Source organism: Physeter macrocephalus, chromosome 19 (assembly GCF_002837175.3).
Source record: "Physeter macrocephalus isolate SW-GA chromosome 19, ASM283717v5, whole genome shotgun sequence".
Taxonomy (NCBI): Eukaryota; Metazoa; Chordata; class Mammalia; order Artiodactyla; family Physeteridae; genus Physeter; species Physeter macrocephalus.
The window spans coordinates 936,795-958,909 of NC_041232.1; the positions used below are offsets into that span (position 1 = coordinate 936,795).

The following is a 22,115-nucleotide window of genomic DNA, read 5'->3' on the forward strand; positions in this document are numbered from 1 at the left end:
GTCTTAATTTCCTCATCTGTAAAATGGGAATAATAGTATCTACCCTAATAATTTCACAGGGTTCTTATGAGGCTCAGATGAGGTCATATGTTTATTCAACAAACAGGTGACTCACCAAGGGCCTGTTCCTCGCTGGGCAGCGGTCTCACTCTGAGGGACACAAAGAAGGAAAATGGGTCCCCGGAAGGAGTGAGCACGTGTGTTAGTTGCTGCTCACATTTACAAAAGTTCGTGTTGTAGTCCTTTGAAGAGGGCTTGCTCTTTCATCTCTGTGTTTCTGTGTCTCTGGGCCTGGCACTGAACACAGAAGGAGCTAAAATACTGGTTGTGTGAATAACTGAATCACATAATTCATTTCCTTGAAAATATTTTGTTACTCTAGACAGGGTCTCCTTTAAACAAGCTGAGATCAGAGTGAAGTGTGGATGTGGTTTCATTTCTGCGCTCGTTTAAAGTTCCACATGAACTTGAACATGGGAGTTTAACCTGGGATCCTTTCAAACCGCAGCGGTGCTTAACTTTTTACTTGGAGTTCGATTCAGTTTAGGTTAGTGTTCCCTTCTTTCCAATCACCGTTTCAACAACATCAGGAGTACTGTTTTTGGCTAATGTCCTTTTCATGTTGGGTAGTAATCCAAACTCCAATATTTCTTTTGGAAAGGAAGATAAATTCTTTCCTTGACATCCATTTTCTCCATTAAGTTAAAAAAAAAAAGTCACTTCATCAATGTAATTTCAAGCAGCTGGATTTGAGTCTGTGCCACTTATGGCAGCAGAGTTGGGCTTCAGCAGAGCTCCTGACGTGTGGCCTGGTTCACAGTCAGCACACGGAGTTTTCACCTGGATGTTGCAGCCAGTCACCAGCTGTGGATGTGCATTTGGGGGGCGTTCACGTGTGGGTCTGAACTAGGTCAGGGCTTTGGTTGTTGTCTCTTTCTAGACTCTGTTAGGAAGATGTGAACACAGAATTGTGATGGCACTTTCATACTGGGTTGCAGAAATACTGAGGATTTAAGTTGTCTCTTTACTGCAGATAAGGGGTTCTCTTTGCAGCCCCTCTGTGTCGTTAGCATAGTGGGTGGAGGTCTTGTGTGCTGATGTCTAGCCTTTTATTATTTATTTGAATAATGGAATTTTAGAGTGGAAAGGACCTGCCACCCATGTTCTAGACAGACAAAACCAAGGAGAAATGAAGAGGCTGTGATGGTCAGTGTCAGTGGGGGTCCTGGTCGCTTTCTGTGAGGTTTTTTCTACTGGCTGCTCACTGAGTGGGATGGCCTGTGTGAATCCCACCAGCTTCTGTGGGTGCTCCTAGGGAAAAGCTCTTGGTCAGAATTAGGGTGATAGTCAATGTAAGATATACATAGATGTTTATGTGCCCATGTGTATGTAATTGTGTAATTTCCTTTATCCTTAATTGCTTAAATTTATAGTAATGTGTTAAGTTTGCAAATTTATTTTGTCTTATAAAAGTAAATTCCATTTTCAAATAACTGATTTGCACAGGTTGCAGACATCCATGCTCAGTGAAGCCTACAGGCATTGGGTTGGGCTCCATCCTGTTCTTTAAGTCACTTACAGGGCCCTTGGTATGGATGCTTCTCAGCAGAGGGCACACGTTGTGTTCCCATGTTTTATGTTATAAAGTCAGTGCTGCCCCTGCCTGGTAATAAACCTGGTTCTTCTAAGGCATGAGATGAACGAACACCAGTGAGGTTAAATGTTTTGCCCAGAGCCTCACAACACCCAGTGACAAGTTGGAAATAAAATGTATGAGCCTCCTTTTGTCCAGCCTGAGCTCCTGAGTCCTGCTGCCGCCCGGGCTGCTGCTGCACTAGCTCCCTCATCCTTGGTGGTGGGGAAAACCGCCAAGGATTTTTTCAAGCAAAGGAAGAGTCCCATAGTCATGACTTACTGGGCACATCATGTTACTATTTTGTGGGTCAGAGGCGTGGAGTGAGTGAGGTATGGCAGGCCCTGAGTGCCCCTGAGCTCTTACCGAAAGAGTCCCTGTCTGCGTTCTGTTCCCTGGGCTCTCCAGGTAGACTGAGTGCCCAGACCATCACGGCACACAGATAGGGAAGGAGAAGTAGCAGCTGAAGAGCATCAGGCTGGCATTGACAACTACATGCTTTATATTGTGCTTTTTCAGAGTGCAAATTCACCTGCACCAGCGGGCAATGCTTGTATCTTGGTTCACTGGTCTGTAACCAACAGAACGACTGTGGGGACAACAGTGATGAAGAAAACTGTCTCCTGGTGACTGAACATCCACCTCCGGGCATCTTCAGCTGTAAGTCCCTCCCACTCACCTTGGTATCATTCAGTTGGGTTGTGTTTGGGGATGGTTAGGAGGCAGCGACCTGGGGAAGTGGGAAGGATGTTGTTTTTTGGTTAAGAGAAGAGGTTTGCGTTTTCACAAAGGGAATGTTTTCTTTTAGGATAGAAATATGGTGTGTCTGAGAGTCAGAAGTTCCTTCCACTTTGAGCGGCCTGTGTTTTGGGAGAGGCTTTCTACTGCTTATCTTAGAAGCACTGACTGATCCCAAGAAATAATATATTGACTTAGTATTCTTCATACTGGTTTTATAGAATTTTTTGGAGTAATTTTAAACAATAATTTAAAAATAATTTTAAATAAGCAAAGAAAGGTTCATAGAGGGTCCACAATTAAACATGTAATTAAAATAAGAAAATAGAAAAAGTTTATATGGGAATTTTTAAAAAGGTTGTGATGATGTGTTTTTCTATTTGATATTGGACGGAAAGCAACCTGAGTGAGATGTTTCCCTGTGTGAATCCCCAGACTGAGGCTGTGAGCATTTCTTGAACTGGAAGAAGGGGAAATCCGAGTACAAAGTTCATTCATTTTTGATCTCATGGCTTTTATGAAGAGGAAGGAGCAAGAAGGCGGTTTGGAAACACTGCCGAACTTCTCTTAGGGAAAACTTCTCGTAGGGAAGTGGCTTGTTGCCTCCTGTGTTTCCTGGGCTGAAGGAAGCAGGTTGAGGTCACGGATGTTTTACAGTACTGACCCTCGTCAGGGGTCTTCCCACTGAGATCATCTCAGGAAACATGTGGCTTCTCCCCACTTTTACTGACATTATTGTAAGAAGTTACATTTGTTTTTATTTACAGATTCTAAAATTTTTGTTCTAGAGATCAGACTACGTAATACTGATCCTATAATGTGAAATGGGAGAGGATTTTAAAAGAGAAGCAGTTTTCTCTATTCCCACTGTGTTTTTATGTTGGGGGAAAGCTGTGAGTTTTAAGCCTGCTACTTATTCCTGCTAAATCGGGAGTCTAATTGTGCTGTCCTTTCTGTTGTGTCAGTTTGCATTTTCTTATATTGAGCGTTCTTATAGAGTCCCATCTCGATACTTTGAGAAGACAGTTTAAGGTGAGCTGTGTGCTTTCTTGGTGTTTAGTCCATGTGCTTCCTCCGGCGATGTTTTCTGCTGTAATTTGTAATTTGCTCAGTATGCCTGTCTAGACCCAGGGGAGGAAGGGACCCCTCAGTGAGCCATGCCTGCCGTGGCCCTGTCCAGCAGCTCTGAGCCTCATCTGCATGGGGGGCATGAGGATTAAGTGGGATGGTCCACGGGAAGCACTTAGAGTCTGGCTGGTACCGAGCACTTGATACAGGCCAGTCAGCCTCAAGCCGGGGTCTTAGAAGAAGAGCAGAGTGGAGGCAGCATCTCACTTGTGTTCTCTAGACTTGAGTAACGTACACACTTACACAACAGTTGGTGGGTGGGACATCAGGACACTGCGTGGGGTCTCGCCTGGTTGGAGCTCCTGTGAAAAGCAGGCAGGACACACCTCTGGCCTCTGCCCAGGGGCACTTCCCGGGGGTGTTTCCCCTTCATGTAGGTCCTGCCACTGCTGCAGTCCTGTGGTGTCCCTTCCTCCCAGCCTCTCCCCCTTTCTCATCAGTATTTCCTGGTTTATAAAGCGGATTTCCAGATATCTTTTCCATTCATTTAAAAAAAAGTGAACACTTTAATTTTGCTTAGAAGCCAGGTGAAGCAGTTACATCTGTAAATGGCTCAGCATTGCCCAGGGAGCTCCGAGAGTTTGTATAGTTGATTTACAATGTTGTGTTAATTTCTGCTGTACAGTAAAGTGATGCAGTTGTACATATATATATTCTTTTCCATTACTGTTTCTCACAGGATATTGAATATAGTTCCCTGTGCTGTACAGTAAGACCTTGTTGTTTATCTTTTTTATATATAGTAGTTTGTATCCTAATAGAGGAATCTTAAGATCCTGTTGGCAAACTATTGGTCCCTAGTGTTCAGATGTAACTAGGCTTGTGCCCTTGTAGCCAAAATGGGAGGCTGTTTACAATGTGCTGTCTTTTAAGAAGATTGGAAAGTCAGGAGACACAATGACAGAGGGCAGGATGAGGGCTATGGCTTCAGGTTAACCTGGGTTCTAGTTCTAGCTTAAGGAAGCAACTGAACCCCTTTAAGGCTTAGTTTCTCTGTCTACAAAATGAGAATAATTTCTGCCATGTAAGGTTGCTATGAGGATTGACATGAAATAACACACATGAAGAGTGCAGCCTGCATCATCGTCTCATTGCTGTCTTTGTCCCTGCTTGCCGTGTGGGACGTCTTGGGGAGGGGACCTCCGTGACTGCTGCCGTCGTCTGTCTGCATGGCAGAGCCTCCTTCAGCTGGAGCGTGGGTTCCAGGCATCCACAGGCGAGTTCATCCTCAGAGGTTCTGGGCATTTCCCACCTCCTCTGCCCCTGCGGAAGGCCTGCTGGGGAGCCGCCAGCTGAAGGGGGCTTGCTGGGCCTGGCCCACAGTCCTCGCTCCCCTGCTGGCTCAGGGGCTGCTCATCACATATGGGTTTGCTGTGGCTGCTCTGTCCTCTGTGCTGCTGGAGGGTGATCGGGTACCGAATGACTGCACTCTCCTTCCCTTGGTCTGCCAAGGAAGAGCACAGAGCAAAGGCTGTTCTACTCCCCCTCAGCTGCCCGGCAGGGCTTGGATGCTCTCCACTTGGGAGGGGGTCTGCAGGGCTCACCAGCCTGCGGCTGCAGCAGGCATACCTCTGTTGGGGGCACCACTTCCTCCCTGCCTTGGGAACTTGGAATATTACAGGACTTCTTGTCTATAGACTGATGCATTCTAAGAAAACAAAAGAGTGCTTTCTCCTTATTCCTGTCTAAGAACAAGAGTCATTTACTTGATCTGCTTTGTATACCCAAGTAAGGGAAACACTCAGTGTTCTGCTCTTTGATTGCACTTAGGTTCAAGCAGGGTGGAATCAGTTTTCTACCTGTGTTGTTGGCTGTGGGCATGCACCCTGGCTCAGGTGTCTTGGTCCTCTCTCTCATTTCATATTTGCTAAAATTTAGAATGAATTAAGGTTAGAAAGAAAATGTCACTGTCATTTGTGAAGGCAGCAGTGCTAATGATAATAGAAGCCCTTATAGTAGCTGTAAAAAACTTTTCCTTCCTGAGTGGTCTCACTGCTTCTCTGCCTTGCTGATCCATGGCCTGAGGTGAGGCCCTGGTTCTGTGGGCCCGAGGCCCTGCACAGATGTGGGGACGGGGCTGTGCCGAGTGTTTCACGGGGAAAGCATCTTGCTGGTTCATCTTTTTACAGAAGAGGGAAATGCCGTGGCCAGCTTTATCCATGTCTTTTCTCTTCCTCCATCAAAACATTGTACTTCTGAGGGACTTCCCTGGTGGCACAGTGGTTAAGAATCCACCTGCCAATGCAGGGGACACGGGTTCGAGCCCTGGTCCGGGAAGATCCCACATGCCGCGGAGCAACTAAGCCCGTGCGCCACAACTGCTGAGCCTGTGCTCTAGAGCCCGCGAGCCACAACTACTGAAGCCCACGCACCCAGAGCCCATGCTCTGCAACAAGAGAAGCCACCTCAATTAGAAGTCCGTGCACCGCAATGAAGAGTAGCCCCTGCTCGCAGCAACTAGAGAAAGCCTGTGCGCAGCAACGAAGACCCAATGCAGCCAAAAAAAAAAAAAAAAAAAAAAAAAAACATGTACTTCTGAGCACTAAAAATACAAATTATGGGAAAACATTATTATTTATACAAATAAAATTACGCAAATTATTATATTTACAGATACAGTTTGTAAGTGCCTTCTTTGGTCATTGTACCAAGCATTCTGCGGAATGCAGGACAACAGATCCTGTTATCAAGGTGCTTGACAGTCAGCTTGGGGAACCGAAAGACACTCGTACAAAGATGACTCAACATGAACACAGTCTGCCAAGCCGAGTGGTCCCAGCAATTCGTGGTCCAGGAGTCCACAGAGAACCGTTCTGCTGGGACGTGGTCACGGTGGCTTCGCAGAGGAGGCGTGCTGGGTGTCAGGGCCAAGGACGGTGGAGTGTGGGTGAGCGAGGCCATGGCAGGTGGCTGGAGGCAGAGAGCGAGCCCGTCACGCCACACCTCCTGCTCTTGTCACTGAAGGGACAGACCTCAGGTCCCCAGCTGCACAGCCTGCCTGTCGCCTGGCCCTGCGCACTGGGCTTTGGCTCTGCAAACCCACTACCCTTTGAAGCCCCTGTGCCACATCTTGGTGGCGGGAGCAGTTTCCCTGGCTTCTGACAAGCAGGCATTGAGCAGCCTTGGAGGAACCATGTGCTTTGAAGGCGTTGGCAAGAGCAGGCCTTCCTCAGTCACTGCTCAGGAGTCATGCCCTGGAGCTGGGGAGCACAGAGGGGTCCCTGCGACAGCTTCACCTCCAGTGAATGAGGTGGTCCGACATGGGGGTGTGTGTGGGAGGAGAGGGTGGCACTCTCACCGTTACTGGTGGCTCTTTGCTTCTTTCTTCATTGGTGGCCTAGTAAACCTGAATCTCAAAGTCAGATGAGCTGATGCTAATAAAGTTCCCTGATTCAGCCAGGATTTTAACTTCAGGACTTTTCAGAAGGAAGCTGTTTTTTTTGCCCAGGGCTGTTTAGGGTAATAACAACCAAATAAGATAAGTTCAGCACATTAAAATCTGAGCTGAGTGTCTTTCTTCCCAGACCAGCTCTCCAGCTCTTCCCACCTTCATCAGTTTTTTCCAAAGAGACTGGTACTCTCCTTGTCACCGAGCTGTGCTCCCCTGTGCCCCATGTCTGGCTGTCTGCTCCCCACCTCCCCAGGACTTTATTCCTTCATCCCTCACTCAGCTTTGTCAAGATAGAGTCGACACACAGCACTGTGAGTTCAAGGTGTCAGCGTGACATCTTGAGTCGCGTACAGTGTACACAGACATCCGCACAGCAAGTCACTGAACATCAGCACTGTGTATTTGGGACCATGTTCGTAACCATGTAGAAACCTATTCACAACCAGGCTTCACAGAGACCGGACCTTTATTTTTTCTGTTTATTTCATTAACGATAATTCTCTAATAACATTCTTATTCCTCCAGCTGTCTTATAAATTGTTTTGTTCTGTTTACAGTTTGTTTGAAGCAGGATCCAAAGGGGCCCTAAGCGTTGTTCCAGGATGCTGTGCTGTCCCCTGAGGAGTGTTTCCTATCTGCGCCATGCACCGCCCCCCACCCCCCGCCCCCGCCCCCGCCGCACCGCCGTGATCTGGGTGGAAGGTCTGGACTGTCTGGTGGCAGTGTCTCACGCTCCAGATTGTGCCCTGCTTCTCCAGGACGTGTGCTCACCGCCCCTCAGGCTTCCTGTCTGTCAGTGGTCGGGTCTCCAAGTTTGGGGAGGCTCAGGTGTGAATGAAGCCGCTCTGAGGTCCTGCTGTCCACATCATGGGGCTCGTCCTGTTATGTGATTATCATCAGTTATTGGGGGGTTGCAAAGCAGTCATGACCTAATTCTGCCCTTTTTTCTCCATTTACTAGTGGGGATACTTCTATAATGAGAAACTCCCATTTACTATGTGATTACCAGGAAGTGGATCTCATAATGCATCAGTTTTCTTAATAATGAGAAGGTTCCCTCTAGCGCTTCAGAGGTGATCAGTGTCATTCTGAACGGATGAATTAAAATGTCTAGTTGTGTACACGGAACTTTTTAGGAACAACCTCTGCTGCACTTGGGTGTGACCAGCTCCCAGGTTTTGTCACCGAGTCCAAGCTCGCTCTGCTCACCGCATGACAGGCCAGTAAATTGGGAGACGAGGTGTTGAGGCAAGGAATACGACTTTATTCGGACAGCCGGCAGACAGAGAAGATGACAGACTAGTGTGTCCGAAAAACCATCTTATGGGGGTTTGGATGCCAGTTTCTTTCTTAGCACAGAGAGGGGGAGGAGATGAGGAAGTAAAGTAAAAAGGCCATAAGTTTTGCAAATATCCCCTGGAATGGCCAGCCTCGAGGAGGGGATGTGTTAATTTCTTCTTTCTTGCGGCCATCCACAGGTGGAACAGGGGCCAGATGTTTCCCTGAACAAAGTCACTTTGGTTTAACCTTCAGGCAGAGGGGCAGGGTTCCCCCAGGCAGAGCATTATGTATACACACTATCCTTTTAGGGAACAAAAGCAGCAGAAAGCAAAGGTTAAAGAAACGGATCCAACATGGAGTCCAACTTGGCTCTTCCCTGTTACATTAGAATCTGCCCTACCATCACAGCCACAAACCTAGTCCCAGTGACCACCTCTGGGTGGTTTCCCCACATCCATTCTTATCCCCATTCAATTCAGTGTCTACACAGGAGTCAGGGTGACCTTTTTGATTAAGATACAAATTTGACTGTGGGACTTCCTTGCTTAAAATCCTTCAGGGACCTTCCACTACTCTTCAAATAAGGTCTAAATCCTTTTGTATATATGTCCATGCCACTCTCACTTTGTCCCAGCTTACCCTTCCCGCTCCCCATGTCCTCAAGTCCATTCTCTAGTAGGTCTGCTAGACAGTATCCTTTTAGTGAACAAAAGCAGCGGGCAGCAAAGGTTAAAGTAAAAGAAACAGATGGAGTCAGGATTGGCTCCTCCCTGTTACAATTTTATCTAGGATTCTGTGATTCTCAGTGGCCTGTTTAACTTCAAGGAAGTGAGACTCCAGGAGTGCAGGGTCCTGTCCCCCAGCACCAGGGGTCTCACCAGCCGCTCTGTCACCTCCCCTGGCTGATCCTTCCTTCTCCTCCAGGCCCCTCACCTTCACCTTCACCTTCCTCCCTCTGACTTCCCCAAGTGCCTTCTGACCGCCTGTGCCTTTGAGCCCACTGCCCGCTGCTGCATCGGCCTCGAAGACCCAAGGGCAGCTTAGCCTCTGTTAGGGAGGGCCCCCAGCAGCCCTAAGGTCCCTGCCGTTCTGGGGTGGAGCCCTCCCCTGCCCTCCCCTGCGCTTGCCCTGGCCGGGCCTGCCCTGTCCCTTTCCCTCCCAGTGCAGCTCAGCTCGCCCCCACCCGTCCTCTCTAGACCCTTCTTACTCACCACTGCTCTCCCCTGGCTGCTTTTGCTGGGTTGCTTGTTCACGGCCAGATCCCATGGATTTTTTTTTTCCCATTTCTTCTCTTTCTGGCCTTTTCTCCATAGTCGGTAAGGTTCATCATCTCCTCTTTGAGATTCTCCGTTCCCTTAGGGTCCAGGTCTCCCTGGACACCTCCAGCTGCTCCTTCTCTGTGGTGGCTCCTCTGTCCGCCAGGTTCCAGCCTGGTCCTTGCCCTTGTCTGTGGAATTCTAGACACCACTTGGCATCAAAGCCACGCCCGTATTCTTATCTCCAGCTCAGATGAAGTATCCAACTCTGCTTGTAAGGCTTCTCCCAAACCTCTCCAACTCCTGAGCATTCAAAGCTGGACCAGTTATTTCTTCCTCCACCCCCAGACCAGACAGTTCTTTTGGTATTTTCTGTCTTAGTGTTTTGCCAGTTACATCAGGTTGGTCACTTTCCTGATCCCCTCTCCCTTGCCAGAAATAAATTTTCCTGCTTGGAACCCTACAACATCTTGTATCCCTCTTAAGGTGTTGACTGTTCTGCTTCATCATCACATGTGGACAAGAATGATTTCAGGTGTTAAGCTCTTTGAAGACAGGGGCTATGCTCACATCTTTGGAAGCCCTGACACTCCTAACGTAGCACGGACTGTACATGTCGGCACTTGAAAAGGATCTGTTGAATTGAATTGAAAACCATTTATCCTTCCTCTGCTACTTCCCAGCAAGCTGTCAGCATGGCCCTTAGTTGAACAGTGACTACAAGGGTTTCAGCTCTAGCCTTAGTGCCTCCCATAGTGCGTGGCATATATAGTATACATTGCATGGCATATATAGTATACAGTGTGTGGCGTATACAATATACAGTGAGTGGCCCTATAAATATGTGCTGAGTGAATGGATGAATGTGATTTTTTTTTTTTTTACTTTATGTTTTTTCAGTTGGCTATATATCTATCTTTAAACAGCTTTTGTGGTATAATTGACACACAGGAAAGTGCACATATTTAGCAATTACAATTTGGTAAGTTTTACATAGGAATATACCCATGAAACCATCACAAATTAACCATGGTGTGTCCATCTGCCCAACATGTTTGTCACTCCCCTGTGGTCCCTTCCTGTCTTACCTCCCTGTCTGCACCCCAGGCGACCACTGATGGATTGGTGTCTCTATAGATTGGTTTGTATTTTCTAGAGTTTATATAACTGGAATCATAATGTGTGCACTCTTCTGTTTGGCTTCTTTCATCCAGCATAATTATTTTGATTTTCCTCTGTGTTATATGCATCAATAGATTAGAGATTATGTAGAATTGCTATTATTTCTTCTTCAAATATTTTATGAAATACACCATTGAAGCCATCTGGGCTTAGGATTTTCATTGTACAAATGCTTTTAACTGCAAATTTTATTTCTATATTAGCTATAGGGCTCTGTTCCTACTTGATAAGCTTTTTAAAAATTAAAGAAAATTTTTTTATGCAAGTATAGTTGGTTTACAATATTGTGTTAGTTTCAGGTGTACAGCATAGTGAATCAGTATTTTTGCAGATTATTGAATGTGATTATTTTTGAAAACTCAAGTCGGACCAGAGGATGAAAAAAAACTTGTGTTTTGCATGGCCTAGTGCCCTGCAAGTAGACGTGGAGGGTGAGAATACTTATTCAGCCCTGGCAGCCTGCGTGATAGGACACAGAGAGAGGGGATGTAAGGTCTGTTCCCCAAATTGTCTGTCATTACGGTGTATATTGGTTACCGCCAACACCCAAACTCACTGGAGTATGTCCCTACTCTAGTTGGGGTTCATTCTGTGGCCGCCAGTGTGGCAGGATGCCCTGTGCTCTACTGGGGTCTCAGTTTCCCAGTGCAGAGCCCCTGGGAGACAAGCCCTCCTGGGGCACAGGAAGGGATGGTTTGTGCAGGGCCCAGAGGAGACTTGACTAGATTAGGTGTGCGTGCACTGGCACGTGTGGGTGCGCTGCCTGTCGTGTCAGTGACCTGGTCAGTCTACCAGCGCAGGTCCCGCTTCCTGCCAGTGTGTCCCCGGGATCGGCTTTGTACTGCTGCTGGCTGTGCTGTAAATAGCCCTGCAAACGGTGCTGGCCCCAAGATGAGGCCCTGAGTTACAGTCTGCAGTCCCCACTCACTGATTGTGGCGTTAGGCAAGTTGCTTAACCTCCTTATACCTTGATTTTTCTCCTTTGTGAAACGAAGACAATAATAGTATTGGTATCTCCCTCAAAGGATTGTTCTAAGGATTTAGTAAAATAGTTTAGGTAAAGCAGTTAGAATAATGCCTTGCACGTAGTAAGTTGCAGGCACCATGTCTCTTCACCCAAAAATACTTAAATGTGTATTTCCTAAGAAAAAGACATTCTCTTCCATAACCATAGTATAGTTACCAAAGCCCAGAAAATGTAACGTAGACACAGTACTACTTTCTGACAGTCCACATTAAACTCTTGCTGTTGCCCTCAATCTTGTCTTTCGAAGTAGTTCGTGTTTCTCAGCAAAGGCCCCGTGGACGAGTAGCCCATATGCTGCTGCGGAGGGCGCTGTGCTGGGCCAGCCCTCCACTCCTTCCCCATCTTAAATGTTGACAGCCAGGCGCCAGGACACACCAGCCGGCGCTTCACTCATTGCTGCTTCCCACTCATCTCATCACCACTTACCAAACGCAGAGCAGCAACATGGCTGTACTTCTCTGATGATTAGCAGTGCAAGGAGTTTCTCTGAAGGCCTGTGGCTTCTTAGGATGGGGATGAGGTGGGCAGAGAGCTGCCATTTGCTGAGTGCCGGCTGTTTACATGCCTCATGTCATTTATCTCAAAACCTAGAAATCTAAAAAGGTTGCCTAGAGAGCAGTGCTCAGGGAGGTTAAGTAATTTATTCAGGGTCACCCAGCTAGAACATGTTGAAGCGAGGAACTAAATTCAGGCTGTGGTTTTTGTTTGTTTGTTTTTGCTTCTAGGTGTTTGTTTTCTCATGATATTTTTTTAGTTGGATAAGGATTTACGCATCAGTTTTTAAAGGTTTGTAGGGTGGAGATCAAACAAACAATGTATGGTTATGAAGGCCCATAGAAGTGAGGGCTCCAAGAGCAATTGTTTATATGGCAGTTTTTAATTGATACATAGACGATGGTAATCTTCATTTCATCCTGGATTTTCAAGTAGATTCCAAAATATTAACCCAGGATCCCTACTGTATCAGGGATCATTGGTTTTGTTGAGTTCCTTCAGGTTTCCTCTACAAATTGATGGAGTAATTAATCCCTTCTTCAGTTTTGCCCGGCTGTGTCCTATATATATATATGACCTGCTGGAAGTCAGTTCCCCTTTCCGTTTTCCTTTCTGATCAGGAGGGTGGAAATGTGAACACGGGAACTGGTGGGATCCATTGAACAGGGTGCCTCCATTTCTGCCACTGCTTACTCCCCTTCACCTGCTGTGAGCACAGAGCCCCCCCTCTTGGCCAGACGTGGGCTGTTAGCCCTGTACCCCTGATGCATCACCGGGTCTTGTGAGCTCTATGGCCCCTCCAGATGCCCTCAGTGGATCACACTCCAATGTGGTCTCCACAGGGAGGGTGGGATGGTCTCCCAGTGCGTTGTGTTGCCCCAGGGCAGGGATGTTGGTGGGATGGCTCCTGCCTTGGTCAAGGCCAGTAGTAGAGGCCGCTCGCCTTGAACCAAGCTGTTCTGCACAGCAGTGTGTGTTCTTTTGACAGGGCTGCCCACCCCTTTTTCAACTTAAAAAAAGAATCCATGGCAAAACAATTACTGGCTTGTGTGTAAATGACCCAGGATGGCATTTAAACAAGGTCAGGGTGCAGCAGCTTCCCCGCTGCCCACAGAGGGGCAGGCTCACCCTCCTCCTTCATGCCAGAAGGGCCCCTCCCTGCCCGCCCCTTTGGTTTGTGCCTCTGTTTCTCCAAGACGGTTTTCTGTCAATTAAAATCTTGTAAGGTCTTGGAAGGCAACTCTGCCTTTTCAAATAAACAAAGGCAGAGAACAAATGGGAGGGAGTTTCAGTAAACCCTAGGCTTCCTTTCCTCCTGCTGTGACACTAAATTTACTGGATAAAAACAACCTCTTAGATTTACATTTTGATTCTGTTACTGCTTTCATGTGTACGGGGCTGTCCCACTTCAGATGAAATTTATCCACTTCTTTAAATATTTAGTAGTCTAGCGTGGATGTTAATGAAAGTCTGGCAGTGCTATTTTGAGAACTGCAACAATGATAGTAATTTTCAGTGTCAGATTCCTGCTTTGCAAAGGGAGAGCGGGCGGGAGGCGCGGCTTCAGTTCTAATAGAGTTTGCCGTCCGCGGGCCTGCCAGACAGATGGGTCATGAATACTGTCTAGACGGCCCTGCCTGAGCGGAACCCGGTCTCTGAGGACACGCACTGAGACGCCGGCTTAAGTAACGGGAAAGTCAGGGCAGGCCCTCGTGTAATCAGACAGAAATCAATGCGAGCCTGCTTCCTGGGGGAGGGGGATGCGGTGTCGGGGGAGAGAAGAGGCCCTCTCTTTCGGATCAGTTTTCATACAAACTCAACTAATATCGGGCATTAGGGAGAGCGTGAAGGGAAAGGTGTAAGTGGATGGTGCTGTTGATTTAGACTGCGCTCCGCCGCTGCAGGACGCCGAGTGAGCTCACCCAGACACACCCTGCCCTGGACGGTGGGACACAGACGAGGGACCGGATCGGTCATGTGTGTTGCTGAGCCTGGAGCTGCTCCGGTTGACACCGTGTGTCCTGACTGTTCATTTCCAGGGTTTAGCCTCTTAATTAGGGAGGGTTTTAGAGACTCACCTGGCATGCTTTCTTTTCTGATGAATCTCTGAGAACTTTCCAGAGCTGGCTTTTGTGACCGGCCACTCTGCTAATGGTGCTGGAGGCAGGGAGGTGGAGCCCTCATGAGCACCCACTCGGCTGCACCCTGAGACACGGCACCTTCCGATGGTCGCTTTGCTCAGTGTTTCCCCAGTGCCAGGAGTGGGGTTTATGTGACATAAGTAGTGACTTTCTACCCACGAAAACTCACAGTCTGAATGGGGCGGGGGCAGGGTGGGTCTGTGCTCTCAGGATGAAGTTATGGGGGGAGGGGCACTGACAGGCGGAGCAGATGCAGCTTACCTGGGAGGGGCCTCGTTGTTGGACTTCATGTCCTTAGTCACGTATTTGCCTCAGAAAAATTACCCAAAAGGGTCTGTAGTAAAGCTTGGAAGGGACCCTCTTTGAGGAACTGCAGAAATAGAGCTGAGATTCAGTCATCACAGCACGTGTCCTGTCCTGCAGAAGGTACCCCCCCGCAGGCCCAACCACAGAATCAGCCACCCGGCTTGGAGCTCTTTTAGTTACGTCTCAGAGCAGACGCCAGCGTAGGCTTTTGGTTTGGAAAAAACTCCCAGCAACCTAAGTTTAGCAATAATCATTTTTTCACTCCTTCATCCATTCTTGTCATGTCCTAAGAGCTAACAGCAGCTGGAAAGCTAGGTGGTCTTTGCTTCCTCCTGCTTGGAAAGAAAAAGGAAATCAAAGATGAAAACTAATCATGAAGTACAGGATCCCTGGAAAAGAAGGAATGAGCTCTTGTGTTCAGGAGCTGGAGCCACAGGCAGCAAGCGAGCCGACCTCCCAGAGTGGCTCTTAGAATTGTCTTCTGGGTCGTCCCGAAGGCATAGCCATCTCTCAGAGACGCTTCGCCCTTCCCTGAATCTCTTGCCTGCCGTCCCGTCAGCTACATGTCGGGCATAAATTCTCCCCGCTTTGGACAAGCTGCAAGGAGCGCTTATCGTGGCATCTGGGTGCCATGCGGGGTGTGATGCCAGCTGACGACAGCCTGGGTGTCTGGAGAGTGAACCGCAACACCTCTTGGTTCTGTTCATGTCATCAGAGGAGCAGAACATCGTCTGCCCGTGTCAGGGGCCCCCGAGATTTCCTGGGGGGACTTGGCTGGAACAGTGAGGTGTGGTTCCCGTCTTTGGGAAGAGGCCCCACCCTCACATTGGCAGCACCTGTTTCCAAAGGGATGCCTGGGCGTATTGCCTCCTTATCTTTATCCCTTCATCTTCTGGGGCTTCTGGGCTTCCTTTATTCACTTATTCTAAAAAATGGGAGAAAAAGGAACTTGAGTTACCCTCTGACCCTTTTCTCCTTAGATCCCTGGGGGAACCCAGGTGTTGTTCCTGGGAACGTGCTCAGACCAGCAGCCTCTCTATCCATCAGGGTTGGAAGCAGGCAGCTCTCCCTGTCTTGGGAGGTGTGGGCGGCTGAGCCAGGCAAGGACAGTGATATACCTTCTGCGACTTGATTCAGGTCTATGTCTGTGACTTGATATAGTTTCCACAGAAGGACAACCAAGAAAATACAGCCCCTTCCTGTTATGTGTGCTTGGAAGATAGAAATGCCGAGTGTCGTCTGCTTCTTGCGGAGGAGACTTGCATGAATCCAAGTTCTTAAAGGCCAGTCTGACCTTAAAAAATGGAGAGGGTTTTAAAGATGTCCCAGGGCACCTGCAACCCCACAAGGCCGCAGGAGCCATGGCTGCTGCCTCCTCAGGCCCTTGTGGCTCTGTGTTCATTCTCGTGTCAGGACATTTAACCTGGAGTAACAGGGACTGATGGACAGTGCAGGTAGCTTCTCCCAGAAAAACCAGGTGCCAGGACTGATTAATTTTCAGAACAGGACAGGGGCGTGGAGAGTGCTCTAGAGAAAATGTGTTTGGGGTGGTTACTCATAGAAAATGGTACCCTAAGTAGTAGCAACACATCCTTTTGGGGGTGTATTTCATGGAGAGTATTTTTGTGAGTGTTGAGCATGTGATGGGCACAGGGTGCAGAGTATGGGGGCGTGGAGGGGTACAGGATGTGGTCTCCATCTAGTGGTAAACTGGTGTCCTTGAGAAGATCCATAGAGGTTTGGGGCAATTTCTCCAGTGCCAAGTGTGAGACAGCACTGGCGCATGGGTGCCCAAGGCAGACCCATCGTGGGTGGGGGCCTTGGAGAACTCTCTTTCATGAGCAGCCTGGCAGGTGGGGGAATGGTCACGAAAAGCCAGCTTGCTTGGAGGTCAGGGCTGATTTTAAGGAGCATTACTAGAAAGGTAGATTGGGGCCAGATTACAGAAAGCCGGGATGTTGGGCCAAGTAGTTTTTATTCTCTATTCTGAAGGAAGTCATTGAAGGGTTTTGAGTAGGAGAGTGAGGCTGTGAGACAAGGCAGTTACACCCATGCAGATCCTGAGAGAGCACCTAGCTCTGAGCCCCACCTTATAGGCAAGGGAACCTTATAGACAAACAGAGGGGGAGCCCCTGGAAGGACCCTGCCTTGTCCACAGAGCAGGTGGCCTTCAGGTGAACTTGAAGTCGCCATCTGAGACACTACAGGGAAGGTAAAGGGGGGAGAGGTCTGGCTTTTCAACAGGTTTTGAAAAGAGTCTTATTGCTGTGATTGTTATGATTATGTAAAAAAAGAAAAAAAAAGAGTTTGAAGGAATGGGTGTGAAAGCACATCAGGAGTTGAATAGATAGGTAGTCAGAGCTGCACCAGCTAGGAGGGGTCCCCCCCCACAGCCCACCCCCGCCCCCATTCGGGGGTCTCACTGCTGGGGAGGGAGGGAGGGGAGCGTGGTTATTTCAGGGTGGAGGCCATGGAGTAGAGTCACTGGAGGGTGATCCAGCCTCCGAGGGGAGAGGCCTGATTCCGGGAGACTCAGGCAGACGCTCAGCTCATGGGCTGGGGGGTCGAGCGGAGCCACCAGGGAGCTGGGGTCTGGGGTCTGGGGTTACCAGTCAGCCAGGGCTGGGAGTTGAAGAAACACAGTCAGAACAGTCAAAAATCTTGGTTGTACTTTGCAGCTTGCTTTAAATTTTTTAAAACATCAGCTTTATTGAGGTATAGTTGACAAAATTGTAAGATGTTTAACGTGTACATTGTGGTGATTTGATATATGTACACATTGTGAAAGGATTCCCGCCACCTAGTAAATTATCACATCTATCACCTCACATATTTACCGCTTTTGTCCTTTTTTTTTTTTTGGTGAGAATATTTAAGTTCTACTCTTAGCAAAAATTTCATTTGTACAACAGTGTTGCCACCTATAGTCACCGAGTTGTACGGTAGGTCCTCAGACCTTGTTCATCTTACAGCCGGATGTCTGTTTCCTTTACCAGTTAGTTCCTCCCTGTTCCCCTCCTAACTCCTGGGGTGTGTGTGTACGCACGCATGTGTGTGAGCGTGTGTCACAGGGTTTTATTGTGTGTGAATGTAACATTTGAATAACAGCAGGGGCTGTATTTGAGGAAAGATACAGGGTCCAGTTCTTTTCCCTTTGGAAACAAGTGATGATGGACTTTGTTTCTCTGCTGCCGTGTGTTCAAGTGCCCACATCATAGAGGTAAGGAGGCCTGGGAGTTGTTGCAGTGTGACACGGTATCTTGGTGTTACCTGGGAACTTTGGGTGTGACGTTTGCAAGGGGAAGGACCCTTAACAATATTTTTTTTGGAGGCCCAGCACTGAAACTTGTTTTTATCGTGAATGACGATAGATTTGTGCGTTGCTCCTGTCACACGAGTGGCTTAGAATCAGAGTCAGAGGCTCTGTCTGCTACTCTGGGCAGTGACCTTGGTTCGTTACCGCCTTGGGCCTGGGTTTTCTCCACCTGCTGGCAGGGAAAACGATTGTGATCCCAGGAGTCCCCGTGGCTCAAAAAAGCACCTGAATCAGTGACTTTACTTCTGTTATTAACTTGAATGAGATAAATATTGGACGCAACATTTATCCAGAAGAGGTGTTTCTTGGTAAATCATGTGATTATTTTCAGGTGTTTGCTGGAAGTCACCAGGCAGACGGCGTTTCCCATGTCACATGAGTGCCTCCCTGTGCCGCTCACTCCGGCCGTCGTCACCGGGTCTGCCTTTCCCACTGTGACCCTTGTCATCACTCGCCAGCCCCTGCCCCCAGTGTTCCTGTGTAATCTATTCGTGGGGGACAGTCAGGACACAGTGTGTGAATCCAGTCTGGCACCTAGCCGCACACTGGCGGAGATGGAAATCTGTGATCGCAGCAGTGAAATAGGCTCAAGCCGCGGGGGCTCGGGGCTGCTGCGGCTCAAATGGGGCCGAGCAGGAGGGCGCCACTCCCGCCCCGCGTTGGGTGGTGGGTTCTGTTTACGTGGTGGTGATCTCTGAGAGGGACCGCCCAGCTCCTTGATGAGCTGTGCTGCCTTTCTGGGACTATGGAGACAGAAGAGCCCCTTAGTACGACTGTTGGGGCTGAAGGCAGTTGACGAGGAGGAGAAATGTTTTCAGTGGCGACAGGAGGTGGCCTTTTCATCAAATAGATCAGGTTCTGTCTTGTTCGTGGTTGATGTTTCTCTAGATGACATGTTGATCTAAGCTCTAGAAAGAGGTTCTAAATGTGTCATGTAAATGTGCAAAAGAATTCCAGTATACCAAGTTTAAAGGGATGATTTAAATGCCTTACAGTAAATTAAATATATAGAATTTTGAATTTCTGCCTTACAGTTTTGTCCTGGCTCATATTAACCAATGACTCCATTCTGTTCATAATCTTGAACACCAAGATGCACCCTCCCCTATTTGCTTGCTTTCACTTTGCAGTAGTCAGTCAGGTGAAAGACACCCAAGTGAGTGGGCAACAGCCAGGGCTTGTCTGCTGAGATCGCTGGGTCTGTCCAAATTGGAGGATGGCTCTCTCTGCGGGGAGGGTACAGGAGCCCACCTGGCCCTCCCCAGAGCTCATCTGAGCCTCAGGGCCTGGCACCTGGCAGAGATGAGGTGGGCAGGGTGCCATGTGCATGCCATTCAGGGCTCAGGCATACCTGCTGGGGAGTGAGGAAGCCCTGCATTCGTACAGCAGCCCTGAGGCCACAGCTACAGTCATGATCACCTGTGGGTCACTCGTCCATTCATCAGGTATTCCTCTTGGTGCACTTTGCTGGGTCCCCAAGGCACACACAGGGCATGGAAACTCGCAGGTATCCCGTCAGTGTTTAGTGAGTGGGTTCATGTGCACCTGTCACTGTGCTGGGCGATCCAGATTCTGTTAGACTTGGTGGTCCTCACCTGCAGAGGATAGAAAGTAGACTGATGCGGGGTTACCTGTATACACACACACACTCACACACACTCACAAACACACACACACACACGGGACCAGAGCGGAGCCGGGCGGAGGACCCTTCAGCTGCTGTGCGTCCTGGCTCCAAGACCCGGGTTTCTATCCGAGCAGGACGCAGGCAGAGAGCCTGGAGTCTCCCAGATTTTCGAGGGCCCATGCAAATATCGGAAACGGGGAAAAAAATGATACTGCCCCACGAGAGGAGAAGAAAGCTGCAAAATGGAAATGAACACATGTAACGAAAGGTCACAGGACTCAACAGCACATCAACTAGTCAACCCCAGCCACCGTCTCCCATGGGATGTGGTGCGGCCCCCGAAGGTGCTGGCGTGGCCCCGGGCAGCCTGCAGTGCCACCTGCTCCCTAGGGAGGAGCTGCCCAGCCCCTCTGGGCAGGCGTCCAGGCTTCTGCACAGCTCCACCTGCCCAGGAGGGTGTCCTGGGTCCCAGCACCCAGCCTGGCCCAGGCACACACCAGGGGGTGGAAGAAGGTGCCCCTTCACCTGAAGAGCAGGGCCAGAAAAGGGCCACTGCCAGCCTGGGTCTGTGCTGGGAGCCAGCTCTTCTGGAGCATCTCTCTACAGGGAGCCCCACCTGGAGTCAAGTCACTACTGTAGTTGAGGAAACTTATTTACAGGGCTCTGCTGTGTGTGGGAAACTCATCGTGGATCCTGGTCAGAGCCCAGGCACCCCTTCTCCAGGCTCTTCTCACACATCTTCCCAGTGATTTGGGGGAGGATGTTTTGCTACAACACGTCTAGTTTTCTGCTTCCTACCTTCCTGCACCAGAGTTAAACTTTGAAACACACATATATTCCCTCATCTTTTTCCTCTTCCCTCTCTCCCATCTGACTCTCCCCTCCACTTCTCTCTCTCCTTCTTTTCCTTCTTTTTTTCTTAAACGGGATAGTGATATCTGCCATCTGCGCTTTGGGCTGTTTCAAACGAGATGTGTAAGGAAGGCTTCAGCAGAGGCGTCAGGGCACAGGGGTAAGGGGAGATGCCCAGAGGGTGTGCGGCCCCGTATTAGTGCTCCTCAACCTCTGGGGAAGGAAGTCGGCCCCAGGAGGCCCTGCGCCCAGCCTGCCCTGTCCGTGGCCTCTGTCCTTTTAGGATCTTCTCAGACACTGTCAGTCAATAAATACTGAGAAGTGAGGTGTGGTCTGAGATGAACATGGCCGCAAAGCGCAGCAGGGAGGTGGTCCAGGAGGCCAGGCAGTCTGGGTGCTGGTGGCTTTTCAGGGGCGGAGCGGGGACAGTAAGGATGTGGCCGGGAGTACAGAGACCCCAAGCAAAGCCCCATCCAGGAACTCCTCTGCGCTGAAGGAGCCAGAGGGCTCAGACCTTTTGGTGAACAGTTCGCTGCCGAGACTGGAGGAGGGCAAAGGTGCTCTCTGGGGGGAGATCCTGGGGGATCTGCGTGGAGGTGGGCTGCCCTGAGGGCCTCCCTGGTTCTTGGGGGGCAGCTGACAGGCAAGTGCAGCCCTTTGGCGGCAACCCGAGGGTGCCTTGCTGCCCTCAGGCCCGTTGCCTGTCAGAATCTCTGTGAAGCGATTGGTGGTTCCCTGCAGACAGCAGTTTCCAGATTCAGTGCCGTGTGTGCTTGTGGGGGAATGCTGACCTCTTCCTGGACCTGCACGGGCAGGACAGACTCTCGGGCCCTCCTTTCCCCAGACCTCTTCTTGGTCTCCGAAGAGAACGCCTTTCTCTTCCTTCATCTGTGGAAGGGCACGGCCTGCCGGGCCCCGCCGTCCAGTTGTTGGCACCGTCCCCCAGCCTGGGTCTGGAAGAGCCAGGCAGCCAGCGGCCGCGGGACTGAGGACAAACAGGATGTACTCCCTTTGTTGCCTGTGAACAAGCAGCTCCGTTCTGTTGTTTTATTTTATATTCAAACAGGCTTAAAAACACTTCTTGACACTCATCTCCCAAATTGTCATTTTTTTTGAGATCGTTGACGAGCATACATACACAGTGTCTTCCAGAGACTCTGATTTACACCCTGTGGTGGGCGCTCCCAGCACAACTCTGACGCTTGATCCTGACTCAGCACGGTTCCCTGACACTCCTGACGACCACTGGCAGGGAGCTAGGTTTCACACCATCTTGACACTGCCCCTCCATCCTGGAGGAACACAGCAGCTAAGAAAAATGTGCTGCAGAATAAGAGAAAAGGACGCATGATCTCTTTTTTAAAAAATGTGTTTCTCAACATGTTCTCTGGCATAATTTCTGCACTTGGGATCGTGCCTCTCAGCCTTTCATGAAATTTCTGCCTCTTACAAATGTGGAAAAAGTAGAGGCTACTTTAAATTATAAAGGCAAGCTTTAATCTAGTCCAAGAAGCTGGGGGAAATAGACTGCTTTTCTTGATTTCAGCCCCATTTCCCTCCCTAATATTAAATATGGGTTTTTCTCCCATTTTAGAGGGTTTTCTTTGTAGAATATGAATGAGTTATTTACTGGGTAACAAAAAAAACAAGCCTTTTAAGTACAAATGGAGCTTTGGAGATCTCTCAGTTTGAAAGACTGATCTCTGCATAAACACAACTGTTTCTCCATATTGCTGGGAACT

General features: G+C 49.0%; 1 long non-coding RNA gene across 2 annotated transcripts in view; it reads left to right on the plus strand.

Moving 5' to 3' along the window:
• The window catches only part of LOC114484364 (uncharacterized), a 254,640-nt gene that overhangs the window by 194,128 nt on the left and 38,397 nt on the right, over nt 1-22,115 (plus strand). Inside the window, exon 4 of one of the 2 annotated variants that reach the window (XR_008615937.1) lies at nt 2,153-2,293. This is a non-coding gene — a long non-coding RNA (uncharacterized lncRNA). Of the gene's footprint in view, nt 1-2,152; nt 2,531-22,115 lie in introns of those variants that run through there. The other variant, XR_008615936.1, reaches the window with a different exon arrangement.